Source organism: Lepisma saccharinum, chromosome 6 (assembly GCF_977018435.1).
Source record: "Lepisma saccharinum chromosome 6, izLepSacc3.1, whole genome shotgun sequence".
Classification (NCBI taxonomy): domain Eukaryota; kingdom Metazoa; phylum Arthropoda; class Insecta; order Zygentoma; family Lepismatidae; genus Lepisma; species Lepisma saccharinum.
The window spans coordinates 46639125-46660238 of NC_139234.1; positions in this window are offsets into that span (position 1 = coordinate 46639125).

Genomic DNA, 21114 nt, shown 5'->3' on the forward strand with positions numbered 1-21114 from the left:
TTGATTGATTGATTGATTTAGTTTATTTTACTTCGCGTTTTGTGCCTATTGGCTAATTTGCGAAGATGGGGATGAGTGATGAAATGATGAAATTGATGAATGGACATTCACAAACAACCAAGCCCGACCGGGATTCGAACCCGGGACCCTTGGCGTCACAGCGCGATGTGCTAACCACTCGGCCACAGGGTCGGGCTTAGCTTTGTTAGAGACAGAGTAGATGGGTATAAATATTATTTCATTCAATTCTTCACATTTTATAACAGCTCTATTCTTCACATCTAACAATTCCCATAACAGTTTCATGTTAAGTATCTTAATATTTCATTCCTTCATAACAGTTCCTGTGTCTGTGTGGGGATTTGTACCTAATAACATCAAAACAACACAGCTCTGTTAGAGACAGAATATTCAATTCCATATCTATAACATCTCTGTGTAATTCCATAACAGTTCCATGCTCAGCTCTGTGTCTATGTAGAGCAAAACAGCACAGCTCTGTTAGAGATAGGTATATTATATAAATTTAAAAATTATTTCATTCTTCACAAACAAATCTCATCTAACAATTCCATAACAGTTCTATGCTCAGCTCTCTGTCTGTGTGAGGCAAGCACAGCTCTGTAGGAATATTAAGTATAAATTTAAAAATTATTTCATTCTTCACAAACAAATCTCATCTAACAATTCCATAACAGTTCCATGCTCAGCTCTGTGTCTGTGTGAGGCAAGCACAGCTCTGTAGGAATATTAAGTATAGATTTAAAAATTATTTCATTCTTCACAACTAACAATTCTATAACAGTTCCATGCTCAGCTCTGTGTCTGTGTGGGATTTGTACAGCAACATAGCTTTGTTAGAGACAGAGTAGATGGGTATAAATATTATTTCATTCAATTCTTCACATTGATATCCATAACATCTCTGTGTCTGTGTGGGGATTTGTACCTAATAACATCAGTACAGCACAGCTCTGTTGGAGTATAGACTTAATTATATTATTATTCAAACATCTAGAAATTATTCTTCCTAACAATTCCATAACAATTCCATGCTCAGCTCTGTGTCTGTGCGGGGATTTGTACCTAATAACATCAGTACAGCACAGCTCTGTTAGAGATAGGGATATTGAGTATAGATTTAATTATTGAAACATCTAGAAATTATTCTTCAAACAAATATCATCTAACAATTCCATAACAATTCCATGCTCAGCTCTGTGTCTGTGCGGGGATTTGTACCTAATAACATCGGTACAGCACAGCTCTGTTAGAGACATTTAATTCTTCACATTTATATCCATAACATCTCTGTGTCTGTGTGTCAGTACAGCACAGCTCTGTTAGAGATAGGGATATTGAGTATAGATTTAATTATATTATTATTGAAACATCTAGAAATTATTTCATTCTTCACAAACAAATCTCATCTAACAATTCCATGCTCAGCGCTGTGTCTGTGCGAGGATTTGTACCTAATAACATCAGTACAGCCTAGCTCTGTTAGAGACATTTAATTCTTCACATTTATATCCATAACAGCTCTGTGTCTGTGTGAGGCAAGCACAGCTCTGTTAGAGATAGGGATATTGAGTATTGAAACATCTAGAAATTATTTCATTCTTCACAAACAAATCTCATCTAACAATTCCATGCTCAGCTTGGTGTGTGGGGATTTGTACCTAATAACATCAAAAAAACACCGCTCTGTTAGAGACAGAATATTCAATTCTTCACAATTCCATAACAGTTCCATGCTCAGCTCTGTGTCTATGTAGAGCAAAACAGCACAGCTCTGTTAGAGATAGGGATATTAAGTATAAATTTAAAAATTATTTCATTCTTCACAAACAAATCTCATCTAACAATTCCATAACAGTTCCATGCTCAGCTCTGTGTCTGTGTGAGGCAAGCACAGCTCTGTTAAAGATCTTCACAAACAAATACAAACACTTCACAAATAACATCAGTACAGCACAGCTCTGTTAGAGTATAGATTTAATTATATTATTATTGAAACATCTAGAAATTATTCTTCCTAACAATTCCATAACAATTCCATGCTCAGCTCTGTGTCTGTGTGGGGATTTGTACCTAATAACATCAGAACAGCACAGCTCTGTTAGAGATAGTTATATTGAGTATAGATTTAATTATTGAAACATCTAGAAATTATTCTTCAAACAAATAACATCTAACAATTCCATAACAATTCCATGCTCAGCTCTGTGTCTGTGTGGGGATTTGTACCTAAAAACATCGGTACAGCATAGCTCTGTTAGAGACATTTAATTCTTCACATTTATATCCATAACAGCTCTGTGTCTGTGTGAGGCAAGCACAGCTCTGTTAGAGACATTTAATTCTTCACATTTATATCCATAACATCTCTGTGTCTGTGTGTCAGTACAGCACAGCTCTGTTAGAGATGGGGATATTGAGTATAGATTTAATTATATTATTATTGAAACATCTAGAAATTATTTCATTCTTCACAAACAAATCTCATCTAACAATTCCATGCTCAGCTCTGTGTCTGTGCGAGGATTTCTACCTAATAACATCAGTACAGCATAGCTCTGTTAGAGACATTTAATTCTTCACATTTATATCCATAACAGCTCTGTGTCTGTGTGAGGCAAGCACAGCTCTGTTAGAGATAGGGATATTGAGTATTGAAACATCTAGAAATTATTTCATTCTTCACAAACAAATCTCATCTAACAATTCCATGCTCAGCTCTGTGTCTGTGTGGGGATTTGTACCTAATAACATCAAAACAACACAGCTCTGTTAGAGACAGAATATTCAATTCTTCACAATTCCATAACTGTTCCATGCTCAGCTCTGTGTCTATGTAGAGCAAAACAGCACAGCTCTGTTAGAGATGGGGATATTAAGTATAAATTTAAAAATTATTTCATTCTTCACAAACAAATCTCATCTAACAATTCCATAACAGTTCCATGCTCAGCTCTGTGTCTGTGTGAGGAAAGCACAGCTCTGTTAAAGATCTTCACAAACAAATCTCATCTAACAATTCCATAACAGTTCCATGCTCAGCTCTGTGTCTGTGTGGGGATTTGTACCTAATAACATCAAAACAACACAGCTCTGTTAGAGACAGAATATTCAATTCTTCACATCCATATCCATAACGTCTCTGTGTAATTCCATAACAGTTCCATGCTCAGCTCTGTGTCTGTGTGAGGCAAGCACAGCTCTGTTAAAGATATTCACAAACAAATCTCATCTAACAATTCCATAACAGTTCCATGCTCAGCTCTGTGTCTGTGTGGGGATTTGTACCTAATAACATCAAAACAACACAGCTCTGTTAGAGACAGAATATTCAATTCTTCACATCCATATCCATAACATCTCTGTGTAATTCCATAACAGTTCCATGCTCAGCTCTGTGTCTGTGTGAGGCAAGCACAGCTCTGTTAAAGATCTTCACAAACAAATCTCATCCAACAATTCCATAACAGTTCCATGCTCAGCTCTGTGTCTGTGTGGGGATTTGTACCTAATAACATCAAAACAACACAGCTCTGTTAGAGACAGAATATTCAATTCTTCACATCCATATCCATAACATTTCTGTGTAATTCCATAACAGTTCCATGCTCAGCTCTGTGTCTATGTAGAGCAAAACTGTTAGAGATAGGGATATTAAGTATAAATTTAAAAATTATTTCATTCTTCACAAACAAATCTCATCTAACAGTTCCATAACAGTTCCATGCTCAGCTCTGTGTCTGTGTGAGGCAAGCACAGCTCTGTTACATGATAGGAATATTAAGTATAGATTTAAATTTCATTCTTCACAAACAAATCTCATCTAACAATTCCATAACAGTTCCATGCTCAGCTCTGTGTCTGTGTGAGGCAAGCACAGCTCTGTTAAATATAGGAATATTAAGTATAGATTTAAATTTCATTCTTCACAAACAAATCTCATCTAACAATTCCATAACAGTTCCATGCTCAGCTCTGTGTCTGTGTGGGATTTGTACAGCAACATAGCTTTGTTAGAGACAGAGTAGATGGGTATAAATATTATTTCTTTCAATTCTTCACCTCCATATCCATAACAGCTCTGTGAAATTTATTCTTCACATCTAACAATTCCATAACAGTTCCATGCTCAGCTGTGTGTCTGTGTGGGATTTGTACAGCAACATAGCTTTGTTAGAGACAAAGTAGATGGGTATAAATATTATTTCATTCAATTCTTCACCTCCATATCCATAACAGCTCTGTGAAATTTATTCTTCACATCTAACAATTCCCATAACAGTTTCATGCTCAGCAAGGCTCTGTGTCTGTGTAGATAGGGATATTAATATTTCATTCCTTCATAACAGTTCCTGTGTCTGTGTAGGATTTGTACAGAGCACAGCTCTGAGATAGGGACTAACAGTTAGGGTATAATTAATTCTTCACATATATTGAGTGTCTAGATGTTATTTCATCCCTATGCCATTACAGTTTCAACTCTGTATTTGTATGGAATTTAAAACTTGTCTGAAAAGTGGCAATCAATGCCCATTGTTTCTATATAAATGTTTCAACGTATGCTGTACAAATCCCACACAGACACAGGAACTGTTATGAAGGAATGAAATATTAATATCCCTATCTACACAGACACAGAGCCTTGCTGAGCATGAAACTGTTATGGGAATTGTTAGATGTGATGAATAAATTTCACAGAGCTGTTATGGATATGGAGGTGAAGAATTGAATGAAATAATATTTATACCCATCTACTCTGTCTCTAACAAAGCTATGTTGCTGTACAAATCCCACACAGACACAGAGCTGAGCATGGAACTGTTATAGAATTGTTAGTTGTGAAGAATGAAATAATTTTTAAATCTATACTTAATATTCCTACAGAGCTGTGCTTGCCTCACACAGACACAGAGCTGAGCATGGAACTGTTATGGAATTGTTAGATGAGATTTGTTTGTGAAGAATGAAATAATTTTTAAATTTATACTTAATATTCCTACAGAGCTGTGCTTGCCTCACACAGACACAGAGCTGAGCATAGAACTGTTATGGAATTGTTAGATGAGATTTGTTTGTGAAGAATGAAATAATTTTTAAATTTATATAATATACCTATCTCTAACAGAGCTGTGCTGTTTTGCTCTACATAGACACAGAGCTGAGCATGGAACTGTTATGGAATTACACAGAGATGTTATAGATATGGAATTGAATATTCTGTCTCTAACAGAGCTGTGTTGTTTTGATGTTATTAGGTACAAATCCCCACACAGACACAGGAACTGTTATGAAGGAATGAAATATTAAGATACTTAACAGAGCCTTGCTGAGCATGAAACTGTTATGGGAATTGTTAGATGTGAAGAATAGAGCTGTTATAAAATGTGAAGAATTGAATAAAATAATATTTATACCCATCTACTCTGTCTCTAACAAAGCTAAATCCCCACACAGACACAGAGCTGAGCATGGAACTGTTTTGGAATTGTTAGATGAGATTTGTTTGTGAAGAATGAAATAATTTTAAAATCTATACTTAATATTCCTACAGAGCTGTTCTTGCCTCACACAGACACAGAGCTGAGCATGGAACTGTTATGGAATTGTTAGATGAGATTTGTTTGTGAATTTTTAAATTTATACTTAATATCCCTATCTCTAACAGAGCTGTTATGGATATAGAGGTGAAGAATTGAATGAAATAATATTTATACCCATCTACTCTGTCTCTAACAAAGCTATGTTGCTGTACAAATCCCACACAGACACAGAGCGGAGCATGGAACTGTTATGGAATTACACAGAGATGTTATGGCTCTAACAGAGCTGTGCTGTACAAATCCCCACACAGACACAGAGCTGAGCATGGAATTGTTAGATGAGATTTGTTTGTGAAGAATGAAATAATTTCCAATAGATCTATACTCAATATCTAACAGAGCTGTGCTGTACTGACACACAGACACAGAGATGTTTTGGATATAAATGTGAAGAATTGAATGAAATAATATTTATACCCATCTACTCTGTCTCTAACAAAGCTATGTTGCTGTACAAATCCCACACAGACACAGAGCTGAGCATGGAACTGTTATAGAATTGTTAGTTGTGAAGAATGAAATAATTTTTAAATCTATACTTAATATTCCTACAGAGCTGTGCTTGCCTCACACAGACACAGAGCTGAGCATGGAACTGTTATGGAATTGTTAGATGAGATTTGTTTGTGAAGAATGAAATAATTTTTAAATTTATACTTAATATTCCTACAGAGCTGTGCTTGCCTCACACAGACACAGAGCTGAGCATAGAACTGTTATGGAATTGTTAGATGAGATTTGTTTGTGAAGAATGAAATAATTTTTAAATTTATATAATATACCTATCTCTAACAGAGCTGTGCTGTTTTGCTCTACATAGACGCAGAGCTGAGCATGGAACTGTTATGGAATTACACAGAGATGTTATAGATATGGAATTGAATATTCTGTCTCTAACAGAGCTGTGTTGTTTTGATGTTATTAGGTACAAATCCCCACACAGACACAGAGCTGAGCTTGAGAAGAATAAAATAATTTCTAGATGTTTCAATACTCAATATCCCTATCTCTAACAGAGCTGTGCTTGCTTCACACAGACACAGAGTTGAGCATGGAACTGTTATGGAATTGTTAGATAAGATTTGTTTGTGAAGAATGAAATAATTTTTAAATTTATATAATATCCCTATCTCTAACAGAGCTGTGCTCAGTAATAGGCTACAAGTGGACCGGAAGTAGGCAAACCGGAAGTGGACCGGAAGTGAACCGGAAGTGGACCGGAAGTGGACCGGAAGTAAATATGTGTGGGTGTGGGTGGGTGTCGGTGTATGTGGGTGGGTGTGGGTGTGTGTGGGTGTGGGTGGGTGTGGGTTTTATTAGGATTTTGGCTTAATTTCAAGTGTATCCAAAACAATATCAAGAGGGGCATATTTTTAACAAGCTGATGGACAAAAATCTGGCTGATGCAACTTTTGTAAGTGTGGGCAAATCAATCTGAGGGGGCTCATCATTTGTACACTGTAGTTTCGGGAAATTCCCGAGGGCATTTTTACAAAAATCTTGGGTTAGGCAGGGTGCTACACTTGAGCAAAAAGCTCATATGGGCATGTTGAGCTTGTTTTAAGTGTAGCCAAATCTGCTTGAGGGGGGCTCATTATTTGTTGAGTTTATAGTATATACTTTTATACTACTTCAATTTCATCATTTCATCACTCATCCCCATCTTCGCAAATTAGCCAAGAGGCACAAAACGCGAAGTAAAATAAACTAAATCAAATCAAAATCAAATCAAATATTAAGTGGAATAAGCACAACTTCCTTAAAAGGATGGGTTTAATTTGTATTGGTGGGGCTTGTATAAACTTAAAGATGTTTATAGATACAACAAATATCAGGGGTGCGCATCCCCCTCCCCAAGGGCCAAGGGCACAATCCCCCCAAATCTCGTCATGCGTCCCCCCCAAATCATGTGATATCGTTGGAATTTTCGAAATAACGGAAAGCTAGCAATCTCAAGTGTCATAATTATATAAATATGTATTTTACATGGATTTCATCTTCAGTGAAAATTTCACTTGCCAAAGCAAAATTACCATGCAGCAATAACTTAGAAATGCGAATTTGACACTATTTATTTTCCTGTTTTATCGAGTAATGTGCAAGACGTTACTATGAAGTACACAGTTAGTACAACTATTGCAGCATAGCCTACAGGGATTCAATAATACAATAATATTGCTAATCATGAAAATGACTCACCTGTTTTAAATTATGCAGTATACCGACACTAAACATTATATTTCAAGAAATTATATTATTAATAAATATCGAGAATCTTGTTTATCTTGTAATGCAGGTACAGTATAATTCTTTACAATCGTCTCATGAAAATGCCAGACACGCATTTTTGTAATGGAATATCGCGAGCGAAGCGAGCAAAAAAAATTTTATATCCATTTCTTTTCAGGCTTGCAAGAATATTAATTTATTGGGATGTCAATACTTTCATAGGATCCCTCGATATTTACTCTTTTCCAGCTACTCTTTTCCCATGTTCGGCGCCGAAACGTGCGCATACCATATCGCTAAATATAGTTCCCAAATATAATGTTCGAACCGTAAAGAAATCCCTTGACAATCTAAAATTTTACACTTTATTAAAGAGCTCCATATCTCCTCCCCTCAAATTTAATATTTAATCCTCCAAACAAAATTTTGGACTTACTGTTTATGTTGAAGAATATTAAATATTATCCCCTCCAAAAGGAAAAAATCTCCGTACACAAACCACATTTTCCGCTACAATATCAGACGTAATATTAATGGACAAGAGTTGGATATCTCCCCAAATTTAAAGCTCAGCCCCACTAACTAAAATTCCCAAGATAATCTAAGATTTAACACCGATATTCAATAGTCGGATATTGCCCCCGCCCTCCCTCGACGTTTAATCCTCAATCCCCCACCAGAATCCAGGTGTCGATTTAAGACCCAATGTGTAAGAGTTGGATATCGCCCTTCCTTAATAATAATACCACCCTTTACAGATTCCTTGGCAGTCTATAATTTGGTATTTATGTACTAACAGCAATGGATAGTTAATAACGTAATTCAACTTGTGCCAGTGCTGTACCGTTTCACATCAAATTTCCATCACAAAAAATCGTCCCCCCCAAAAAAAATAAGTTGCTTGGACATAACGAGAGTCCACAAACCCACCTGTGGACATCGCTACCTCAAAATACTTCATTTTCTTCATCTAATGGATTAAATATGGCGTACGTAAGGCTAATAGCCTAATTTTTGAAGTTTTTGTTACGTTAAGAGCTTTGGGTTCAATACTGTTAGGATTTTGCGTGTTTGTTGGATTTAGCTACGTGTGTGCATACGACACTATTTCGTTCTAAAAAAACTGTGAAAATACCCTGGGATATGAAGAATTGGACGAACGCTGGTCACACTTCGGGGTTAAATATCTCAGTTATTTGAGATTTCTGCATCTTGGAATAAAGTTTATGTTACGCAATACACTGAAATCTGTTAAAATTATAGAGGGTGCATCGTCGGTTAGCAGCCTCAGTTGGGTGACCCTACGAAAAATGTTACTTTACGGAATTTTAAAACTCTTGGAACTATTTACATGTTTGTAGTAGAATATGAAAACTTGATATTCTAGCCTGGTTACTACATTTTACGGTACCCTTGACCCTCTGTACCCCCTCGAGAATATTAAATATTTTGCATGGTTCGTGAATATTATGTTGTTTATGAATGTTTTCCGTTATTTTTAGCTCGCGGAGATGTGTTGTGAAATAAAGTACGCCTGTTACCTTAGTGTGTTACCTGAACATTCCAAAGGCTTCGCGTAAGTGAATATAGCACCCAACACAACATTCCACAACAGCAGATATTATTTTACGTCGTTAGGTTAGGAGTGTTAGGTTTGAAGTTGATAGCAAATTCCGACGTGTTCTTTCGCTATTATAATGAGCATACAAGCGATTTTTTTAATAAGAAAAAGCGGTGACAGTACTCTGATAAGGCAGATTTTTACTTACACGTGTCGAATATCTTCGTTATTTGTGTTTTCCGCGGGCTGGAACCAATTTTACATTATGTAAAACATCGAAATTCTCGAGGGAGGTTCAGTGGACCTCATTTTATATTTAATTTTTCGTTCTAACGCATTTTATATAGGGTTTTTCTGTTCGAATACTGATTAGCTATCAAAACAATAAGATTTTTGCTTTTCCTATTTTGAAATGAATAATAACCATTTTCAGTGGGTTGAGACCGACCAAATTTCCTACTCTCTAGGTCGCGACTCCCTGTTGAGGGCACAGATTTCACCATTTCACATACATGTCGAGCGTCCCCCCTTGGAAATTGCTACGTTTCAGTCAGCGTATACAGCCCAGCAGTGGCGTATTTATGATTTCACTTTTTGTTAACGGGGCGGGGAGGGGGTAAGTTATTTTGTAGTTTCTCACGGTATAAATATAGATATGTATTTTCCCATGTTGGAACCATTATACGATTACATTATATTGCAGTTACGTGGTAATAAGTTTTACGTAATACCGCTCCCTCTCCCCACCTTCTCTCTGTGTGTGTGTGTGTTATTGGTCTGAAGCCCTAAAGCTCACAGTTATTTTAATTGAAGCAACGTGCAAGTGTTCTATAACACCAAAAACGTTATTGCTCATAAGTGGATAAAATTAGGTAGCCTACATGTTTAACACATTTCCATGCATGTGAGATACCGGCTGTTAGATTTTTAGTATTTAGAACTAATTTATAATTTTTAGAACTAAATAATTATTTTATATGAATAATTTATAAGTTTTATGAATATATGAATATTAATTTATGACGAATTATGAACAAATAGTTCTAAATATATGTAAATTAGTTCTAAAAACTAAAAATGTAACAGCCGGTATCTCACATCAATACTACTTTCAATATTTTAGATAACATTCCAGCAAAAAGTAACCTCTGACAAGACACAACTAATATACACAGTAACAGTTACATTACATGTTATTTCACTTGTGTTCTTAATATTTCCCATCACTTATCACTTTGATGAAAGGTGCTGCCTCATTCGAAATAAAATCCCTGCCTATTCCCCTGTATACTCTGTATATATACGATCGAATATATACCTAATACAACTATATGTTGTGATTATAAGGAAGACGAAATGAAAGGAAATTCTGGGCTACTGAAATATAAAACTCAGAAATGTAATGTTTATTTCAACATCTACATACCAGTACATGATAAATGGGTATGTATGATGCTGAAATCAGTTATATTTTATATTATCTTCGAGCATCATGGCATGTATACTCGAAAAATTCCGTTTTTATTTTCCATATTTGTACATATGTTAAATTTTGGTTCATATTTTACATATTCTAGTTCTATTTTTACATATTATTTCCATATTTCAGAACATTTTTCAACATGCACTCCATATTCTAGGCTACAACATAGGCTACATGTTCCCGTGTGACCGAGAGAGGTCCTTTTATGTACCTTGTGCAGTGTCTTATATTATTAGAAACTTAAATTTCTACAATTTTAAGTCCATATTAGCTCCATATTTGGGTGAAAATAACTAAATATGTATTTACATATTTAGCACATTTTTTACTAGAAATTCGTTCCCTGGTTTTATAACTCTTACTCTCTGAAATGTGATACGCTCCAAGTTAGAGCATCTAACTCGAAATAATTTCTTGCCTCGACACAGATGGAACTAGCCTAGTGTATATAGGTGTAATAGATAATTGAATAGTCTTATTCCTTCCACTGTCTCTGTGCCGGACAAAGTAAACCAGGAAATACAAACAGGACAAAATCTCACAGCAAGAGTGAACGAAGCGGTCAGTATAGCACGCCACAAAGCCAGAGGTTCCAAATTTGAAACCTGGGCAAGGAATGGTTGCATCATTGTGTTATGTCTCATCATTCATTTCATCAGCTCATCCTCATCGTCGAGAGTAACCCGGGAGACAGTGGCGTAAATAACACCCCCGCGGTGCCGGGGGGGGGGCGCAGTAAGAATGATAAGAAAGACCTATAGTTTACAAAAGTTTTCGTTTCGGCGTTAAATAAAATATATTTTCAATCAAACATATTATATTGTATGCCCGTATAACTGCAAGCAGAAAACGTTAATCACTAGAAAAGTAGAAAGTGAATTTCCAGGTTAGAAGAAAACCTTCATTAGCTGAATAATTCAAGTTATACAGGGTGGTCCATATGTCTTGTTACCCCCCCGAATCAATATCTTGTTATCTATAATTCAGTGTTTCTTTTGCAGAGATGGCTGACACAAGCTCCTACAATGTAGAAGAGCGCCTTGTTGTCAGTGTTTGGGGCCATGAACGTCCACATACCGGCAAGACCATGGAGGATGTGCGACGAGATTTCACAAGACGATTCCAAAAAAATGCACCACCAAAAGTAACAATACTGCGTTGGGAAAAGAAACTGTTTATGTTGGGATGTATCAAAGACAAACCAAGGCCTGGTGCACCAACCAAAAGACAGATCACATGTGCAGGAGTGGAGGCATCTGTGCTTCGGTCACCACAGAAGTCACTGCGCAAACGGTCTGCACATGTGATCTGTCTTTTGGTTGGTGCACCAGGCCTTGGTTTATCTTTGATACATCCCAACATAAACAGTTTCTTTTCCCAACGCAGTATTGTTACTTTTGGTGGTGCATTTTTTTGGAATCGTCTTGTGAAATCTCGTCGCACATCCTCCATGGTCTTGCCGGTATGTGGACGTTCATGGCCCCAAACACTGACAACAAGGCGCTCTTCTACATTGTAGGAGCTTGTGTCAGCCATTTCTGCAAAAGAAACACTGAATTATAGATAACAAGACATTGATTCGGGGGGGTAACAAGACATATGGACCACCCTGTAGATTAAGTAGCCGAAGGGTAGACGATATAGAAGGAAATGTGCTGGAAACGTTTTGACCCCTCCCCTCCCCTTACAGCCTGCGTTTCAGGAAAGTTTGGTGAAACTGTGCTGGTTGTTCAGCTTCTTTTGTATTTCTTGTAGTGGATCCGCTACAAATTTCTGGGGGAAATATGAAGTAGATCTTGCAGTATAGCTACAGAAATTGTTTGATTTCGGAATATAGCGTCAACAGAAATCACAAGAACAACGCTGTCAAGCATTGAAAGCGATCGTGCTCGAAAACTGGACTTGACCAAACTAACACAAGAATTTGCTTCCATCAAAAAACGCAGAGAACTGGTAATGGGCATTTAACAATATCGTATTGTTTGTAGTAACAGTTCATTTTCATTTGTAATTGTTTGTAACATATATTTTTTTACAGTTTGTCTTTTGAAACCTTTGGTACCAGACATATTTGTAAATACCTAATAGATTTAGATTTAGATTTATTTTCTTTTTGTGCGAGCCATAGGCTGTACGCACTACATAGTTTTGATTTTTCTACAATATTTTGTTACATTTAGTTTTCTCTTAAGCTGTCTCTTACTTTGTCCCCTGTATACTCATTCTTCCCCTCCCTGAACAGTTCTTCTTCCTCGCCCCACTTCTCTTTTCCTGCACTCTCACCAAAAACGCATACATTTTACTTTACACACACTTACACTATAAAGATGGCTCGTCTGGAGCATTATCACTCATTTCGCTGCCTTCTCTAATAGCTTATCCCCGCCTTTCTCTTACTTCTCCCAGGTATTTCCCCACTTGCTGCCCCGCTTCCTTTATCTTTATTCTGTCGTCTACCACTTCTATCACCTCCCTCCCTGTTAAGTTTTTAATCCATTTGTCCCTTAGGTCACGTGTAGAAGGGCAGTTCAGTAGGATATGCTTGTCCGTCTCCTCGCACAAAGAGCATTTCGTTTCCTCTTTCTTAGTTGTTTCCATCCCCCTAATCCGAACCATGCCAGCGCGCCTCTTTCAGAAATGCAAGAGTGAATTGATATTTTTGAAAATATTTTTTTTTAAAAAAAAAGGTAGGGGCGCGCAATTGTAAGTTGCGGGGGGGGGGGCGCAGAGTGTGTTAGTTACGCTACTGCCGGGAGAGATAGTATAATAATAGACTGATCCATGTATAGAGGAACGAGTTAGAGGGGTAAAAAAGGAAATAGAAAAAATAGAGAAAAAGTAGAAAGAAGAAAATTAGTACAGACGGAAATGGAGAGAGAAATAAAGAGGCTAGACTGTGAGAGAGGAAGAATATGAATGCATTATGAAGAAGAGGAGGGGAAAATGAAGTGTTTCTTTCAGTGAAGGCGGGAGACGAGAAGCAACTATTATCAAGTTAAGATCTTCCAGTTTGAAACGAGCCATGGACTGGCCCTTCCTTTGCTAATCTCCCCCAGGCTATATCGTTTTACCTGTGAAGTTGGAAGCGAGTCTTTCTTGTGGCCCATGGAAGTTAATGGAAGGAGAAATGTAATCTGGGAGAGGGAAGGACGAAGCACAGCAAGAACAAAGAGACTAGAGAGCAAATGATAAAGAAGTAATAAATATATTACTATTTTTAGAGGATAGACTCAAATTCAGTGTGGTATCTCGTCGGGTCGAGAACAAGAAGACACATGGGCTTGGTACGAGCGGGGCGGCGTTCTTATTCACAATGCTTTTCATAAGCAGTTACCGTCTTCTCTGAGTTGTTACCTGTTTTCTCCTCATGCACACTATTCGTTTCATTGTTTTCTCGTTTAAATTTTTTCATTTCTTTCCGATTTTACCCTTTCTTGCTGTTATGAATTTTTACATTTTTTTCTTGTATTTTTCCTCAACAGATTTTTTAAATTTTATTTATTTTCTCGTGAAATTTGTCTATTTCCTTTGCAATATTTCTTGACCACTGTCATTCTACATCCCTTACTTACTTGGTTCTTTATCTCTTCACGTGTTTATTAACATTATCTTTACTTCCATATATTAAAAAAAAAGTTATATTCATTCTAGTTTTGTGTTCAATCACTTTCTACTTCCTTAAATTATTTTATACTTTCATTTCTCCACAGTTCTTAAAATATTAGTTTCCTTTGGTAAGTCACTTCAATTGTTTTAATATTTTAAGTCTCCATGATGAGGTAGCAGCTAATGACGTCGACTTCTAAAGAAGGGGTCTTGGTTGGTTGGTTTATTTGGTGTTTTAAGTCCACTTTATGCACAGTAAGGCTAATAGGAACTGGACCTACAGTTTAAAGTGGGATCCGAACCACTATGTGTCTCCACCGGGTATCGAACCCGCTTCGCTGCAGGGCACATTTTTGTAGTGCATATCTCACTTTAAAAATGTGCGTTGTTTTATCTTATCCATACAGCATAATATCACCCATTCTCATCGTCGCGATTAGCCAAAAGAGGTAGAAAAGGGAAGTAAAGAAAACCAAATCAATCAATCAATAATAAAAAAAATAGACACTGGTATACTCCAACCAATATGAACTGGAAATTTCAAATTATTACTTTCCGATCCATCCAACAATTTTACGACAGTCAACCAAATTATTACTTTAATAGCATAAGAAAGTTTGAGAGAGGGTTGTATTGGCTATCTCTGGCCACCTTGTAATCAAGGAATCTTGGGTTCGAATCCCAGTGGAAATTCGCCGGCCCCCGCGGAGGAGTTGGTAGGACAACCCGCTACGACGGCAGGGTCCCCGTGTTCGAATCTCGGCCTGGTCATGGATGTTTGTGAGTGTTCATTTATCAATTTCATCATATCATCACTCGTCCCCATTTTCGCAAATTAGCCAAAAGTTGCACAAAAGCGAAGTAAAATAACGCAAATCATTCAAAAGCAGTGGAAGTTCATTGCACAAGGCATAGCATCCCCTTAAAACTCGATCTAGTCTTGATTAACCCATGTGAGCATAAAATGAACATACAATAAACCAATACAAAGATTTAGAACTGTTCTTAGTAGGAGAGAACCAAGTTTAGTGAAAGAGCCTCCCTGATGGCGCAGTGGTAGCGTCGTCGCCTTGTAATCAAGGGGTCCCGGGTTCGATACCCGGTGGAGGCACAAGTGGTTCGGATTCCACTTTAAACTGTAGGTCCAGTCCCGATTAGCCTTACTGTGCATAAAGTGGACTTAAAACACCAAATCAACCAACCAACCAACCAAGTTTAGTGAAAGAATGTACCGGCTGGCAACACTGATTCATTCTCATCTTCCTGGCTTCTCCAACCTGGGTTTCTGACGTGGGACTTGCAGGTGTTGATCTTATCAGAAAGTAGAAGAAAAAGAAGGGAGAGTAGAGAGAAAAAAAGGACACTTGAAACGTCGGTACTAGACGGAGGGAAAAGGTTACCGCATCTTGTACACACGGACCGAACTGCTTATAAAATATCTTCCGTAGAGACACAGCTGAAGGGTTTTACGGTCCTCCCATCTACATTTTGTGGCTTCCAGACGCCCCAATTGCAACCTCTCCCTCTTAAATCCTGCCGAACTGACTCGTTCCACCCTGACGTGCTTTGGCTGGGAAGAGTTCGATCCGACATTTTTGTTATCGCCTTGTGTCCACGCATTTTAATGTGGGAATGTAATAAAAAGGCTGTCACGTTCGTTGACCATATAGACGAAGGATTGTGGTGATTGACTCAAACCGGCCGCTAGGGGCGCTGGTGTTTCATCTGCGTTTTCTGTGAACGTATGTTCCTGAAACGGGGCTTGCTACTTTGGTGGACACGTGGGCGTCGCCAGAAGTTTTGTGGGGACGGGGAGGGGCTCAGGTCATTGATAAAACTTTATTATTATGTTATTACTTATCATCACGGTTATAATTGTTGTTATAGAGTAATGACTATTATTAACTAATAAAATAAACCAAAATATAACTTACTAACTCTCTAGCCTTCTTAAACCCGATGGTTCATGGCTGCAGCAACAGAAGCCTTCCATCTATCCCTATCCTGACAAGATCAATATACTCTTTTCCATCCCTACCGATTTATTTTAGGTTCATCTCAACATCATCCCTCCATCTTCGTCTTGGTCTTCCTACTAGTCTCTTACCATCAGGTTTCCCAACAAGAATCCCGTAAACTCGTCTTTCCTCTCCCATTCGTGCCACATGGCCTGCCCACCTAAGTCTTCTTGATTTAGTCATTCTAATAATATGTGGACATGAATGCAAATTATGTATTTCTAAATTATGTAACGTTCTCCACTCACCTGTCTCCTCATCCCTTTTAGGCCCAAATATTTTCCTAAAGATTTTATTTTCAAATACTCTCAATTTATGTTCCTGTTTCAATGTAAGGGACCAATTTTAGCATCCATATACTACTACAGGCAAAATTTTATATTTTAACTTTTAGTTTCTTAGATGTTGACAAAAGTTTATGAAGAGAAAAGTAACATGCATTTCCTGGTTTAAGCCTGTTTTTTATTTCCTCTTTAATTTTATTCGAAATGTATTATGTATTATTAGTACATAACCAGGAACCCGGTGGAAGCACAGTGGTTCGGACCTAATTTTAAACTCTAGGTCCAGTCCCGAGTAGCCTACCTGTTCATAAAGTGGACTTAACACAAACAATTGAACAATATAAGCGGCAAGACTTCGCTACCCGAACTACCAGACGAGTGTCCTGGTTTGGGTATTCTTTGTGTCCCTTAATCAATTTCATCCTCATCTTCGCGATTAACCAAAAGTGGCAGAAAAGCGAAGTAAAATGAACTGAATCAATCAAAAAATACACTAAATATCCTGCAGTATTTGGAAAGTTACTGAAAGTAACGTAGTAACTTTTACAGTTATTTTATTCAAGAAAAGATCTAACTTGCATTTCTTTCAGTGTCTTCCCGATGGCGTAGTGGTAACGTTGTTGCTTTGTAAACAAGGAGCTCAAGTTCGATTCCAGTGACGGCACATAGCAGTGGTTCGTTCCTACTTTAAATTGCAGATCCGGTCCCGATTAGCTTGTCTACGCATAAAAACAACTGAACTGCTCGATCAGGTAGAGATAAACTCTTCTGGAGTTGTCGAATTTTTAACTAAAAGGGAGCATGGTTGATGCAATCAGCTGCTTGCCATGTAATCCTGCCCCTGCGTTGAGGAAATGTGCTGCGTTCAACACATCGTCGCCACATTTATTCAGTGCCGAGTTTTTGTTTTGTCATAAAGTGGAAAACCGTACACTGCGAAAGCAGAGATTTAACATTTAACTCTGTTGAATTTTTTTGACAACGAAAGTTTTAAACATGGCAACACGGGGCCACTCGGACACAAGGCCAGGGAAATATTTTCATTTGCGGTGACTGCGAGAAGAGTGAACATATGACTGTCTACTTAGTTCGCGAGTTGGCCGCTGTCTTTCCCTTCTTGGTACGACTGCACAACAAACGCAAACGTGTCGTGAATGAATTTCAAGCCGAATGATATTTTCGTTCACTTGTAACCATCAAGAAGTAAGTTATTTTTTTCATTAATTAATGATTGTTAAATTTTAATCTGAAATTGTAAAACATAAATTTCTTAATTATTATAAAACAAAAACATGGCCAGAAAGATTAGTGTGGGAGATTAAAATGAGTACACTTAGGACATACGCAGTGCCGATTTTCACGATAAAACTTCTGTCGCAGGACTATTTTGTCGTAGTAAGTGAACTTGCGTACAGTTAAGCAACTTAGACAGCTCGCAGACCGACGCGACAGGCCACACAACCTTCAGAAATAAATGCGATCTCTCGTACCGACGGGACACGACGCACGTGTCGCTTCCTTGTCACTCCAATTAGACCGTCTTCTCAATCGTGTTGACGCACCCAAGATTTTCATTTGAAAAATGAACGGTAGAATATTTTAAAGTTTACGGTAACAATATCTGGCTCTGGAGTATGAATCGAATTCCGGATCTCTTGATAACTAGACGATAATATGTATTACCTATTTGCACTATCAGTAACAAAGTTACATTTAAATACCATGAATACTTCATTTTGAAATAAGAAAAGTAATGGGGGGCTGATGCATAGGGCGCCTCTCAAAGCTTTTTTTTAAGACGACAAAAATATGAGACAGAGAAATAAATTTACACTTAGCAGAGCAGGGTGACCACCAATCAAGAGATTCAAGGAAAGGTCAAGAATTTTTGCTACATGTTTACAGTATAATCAAGTTATGTTTTTATATGCCTTTACTAGAATTTGATAAATTTGAATATTTGAAAATCTAAAATTGTATTGAGTTGCAGTTAAGCTGCGTTTACGCCGAATGTTACCAACAAATGTTATTAACTTTTTGTTACTAACACGGTTAGCAACAGATGTTGGCAACAAGTGTTTGTAACCAGAACACTAGTTCGACTTTATTTTTGTTAATAACTTTTGTTAACATTTTAGCTGCATGACTACGTTGTCTGGAAGATGTCGAGTGTGGAGGAAGCTGTACTCGCTGCGGCAGCATGTGTCATTTTGGCGCAAGAGAGAAGACCAACAAGATTCTGGATTCACTGCGGGCAAGAGCTAATTATAGCGGAAGTGACCTGTTGGTTTTTACCATTAAATTGTGGACAGGTTTGGCCCCCAAAGGACAGGCTTCTCGCGGAACAATTCAGCACTTGATCCTTTGACCATTCCATGTCACTCACAATGCTTTCGCACTCGCTGTCTGGCTGTCACTGACTGGCTGTCACTGCCGTGATGCTAACATCGAAAAGGCTCTGTTAACATGTGTTGGTAACAAATGTTCCTAACATTATTTCATCTTTACCGACTTATTGTGGATAACAAAATTTCTGTTGCTAACACGGGAAATCTGTTGCTAACATGAGATGTTGATAAATTCACAAGTGTTTTTCGAAATTTTATCATCATTTGTTGGTAACATGTGTTACCAACCCTGGTGTAAACACGATTTCAGATTTGTTCAATTTGTGTGTTAAGAATTACATTCTTGTGTGCGTGAAATTTTGTAACAATATTAAATACGGTAATGTGGCCATTCCCCATCCAGGATGAAGTCTGAAATTTTCATTTTTACATGCATTAATAACTAAAGCAAGTCTAAATCTCTTGTTAAAGTACAGCTTTAGTTTTCATGTTAACCTGCCTTGTGCTAGGGGTTCTTCATTGAATAAAAATATCTAGTTTCTTAATTTCCAACTACACTTAAGTAGGGGGGGGGGCATTAAATAAATGTTAAGAAAAAGAAGAAATCAGGTCAAGAAAAGGAAATAAAGGTCGAGAGAAAGTAAAAAATTTTGGATTTGTTATTTTGGTAGACACCTTGCAGAGGCATATTCTAGTAACACAACCCTGGAATTTTCTCTTTCCCAAAGTGCTCGTACGTAGGTCGTTCAATATATAAGTTCCCGTACGCTGTAAAACATTTTAATTTTAAGATACATTAGAAAACTATACATACATGTGTAGGAGGATCCTTCCTCACTTCTCCACATAATTCCCATAGAGATTCAGGCATTTGTCCTACCATTGCACCAATTTGTCCATACCCTTTGCAAGAAAATCAGGGCTCTGGCTATTGAGCACTATTCTCACATTACGCTTCACTTCTTCATCTGTTTCGAAACGGTAACCTTGCAATTCAGACTTTAACACAGGAAAAAGATGGAAATCACTCAGTGCTAAATCGGGGCTGTATGGAGGGTGGGGCAGCCGTTCCCACCCCAATTCTTCAATTTTGTGCTGTGTTTGCACTGCTGAGTGGGGGCGAGCGTTATCGTCAAGAAGAATGACACCAGCTGACAGGAGACCTGGTCGCTTATGTCGAATTGAGTTTTTCAGTTTATCCAATGTTTGACAATAACGGTCAGCATTAATTGTTCTTCCTCGCTCCAAAAAGTCCATAAGCAGAACGCCCTTAGCATCCCAGTAAACGGTCATAAGCACCTTCCCGTCTTGAATTTCATCTTCACAGGAGACTGTGCTTCCACTCCATGGATGTTCTCTTGAATTCGGGAGTGTAATGATGGACAAATGGCTCATCCCCTGTTACAACATGCGTTCACCATCCATGCTTCTGAACTCCTTATGACGCGAGCCCACGTTTTCCGAACAAGCATTTACTTTTCTCCCTTGAGCGCATGCGCCTTCACGTCTGATAACGAATCGATTGTTGTTCCTTGTAGACGAAGGATGGCGCTTGTCAACCATGTGCTTCTTTTTAATGGCATTGCTATATACAATATTTTATAGCACAGGGAAACTTATATATTGAACGCCCCAATAGTAGTAGTAATAGTGCGTTTTTACAGATATTCTCCAGACACTAAGACAGCTGAAATATTCTAAAATATGCTAAACTTTTTTTCCAACAGAAATGGAAACTACGAATCTTTAAATTTAACCTTTTTCAGTTTAATTTCAAAATTTGCAGGATGTAAATCTTGCAAACCATGCTGTAAGAAAATGTCGAAGGTTGCGCATAAAATGTCGGTGTTTGGTAGTGGTGGGGAGGGGGGGGGGGTGCAAAGCAGTTTTCAGTATGTTACATTAGTATATTGGTCTACACACTCAGATAACTAAATGCATCATATCCATTGATGCACCAGAAT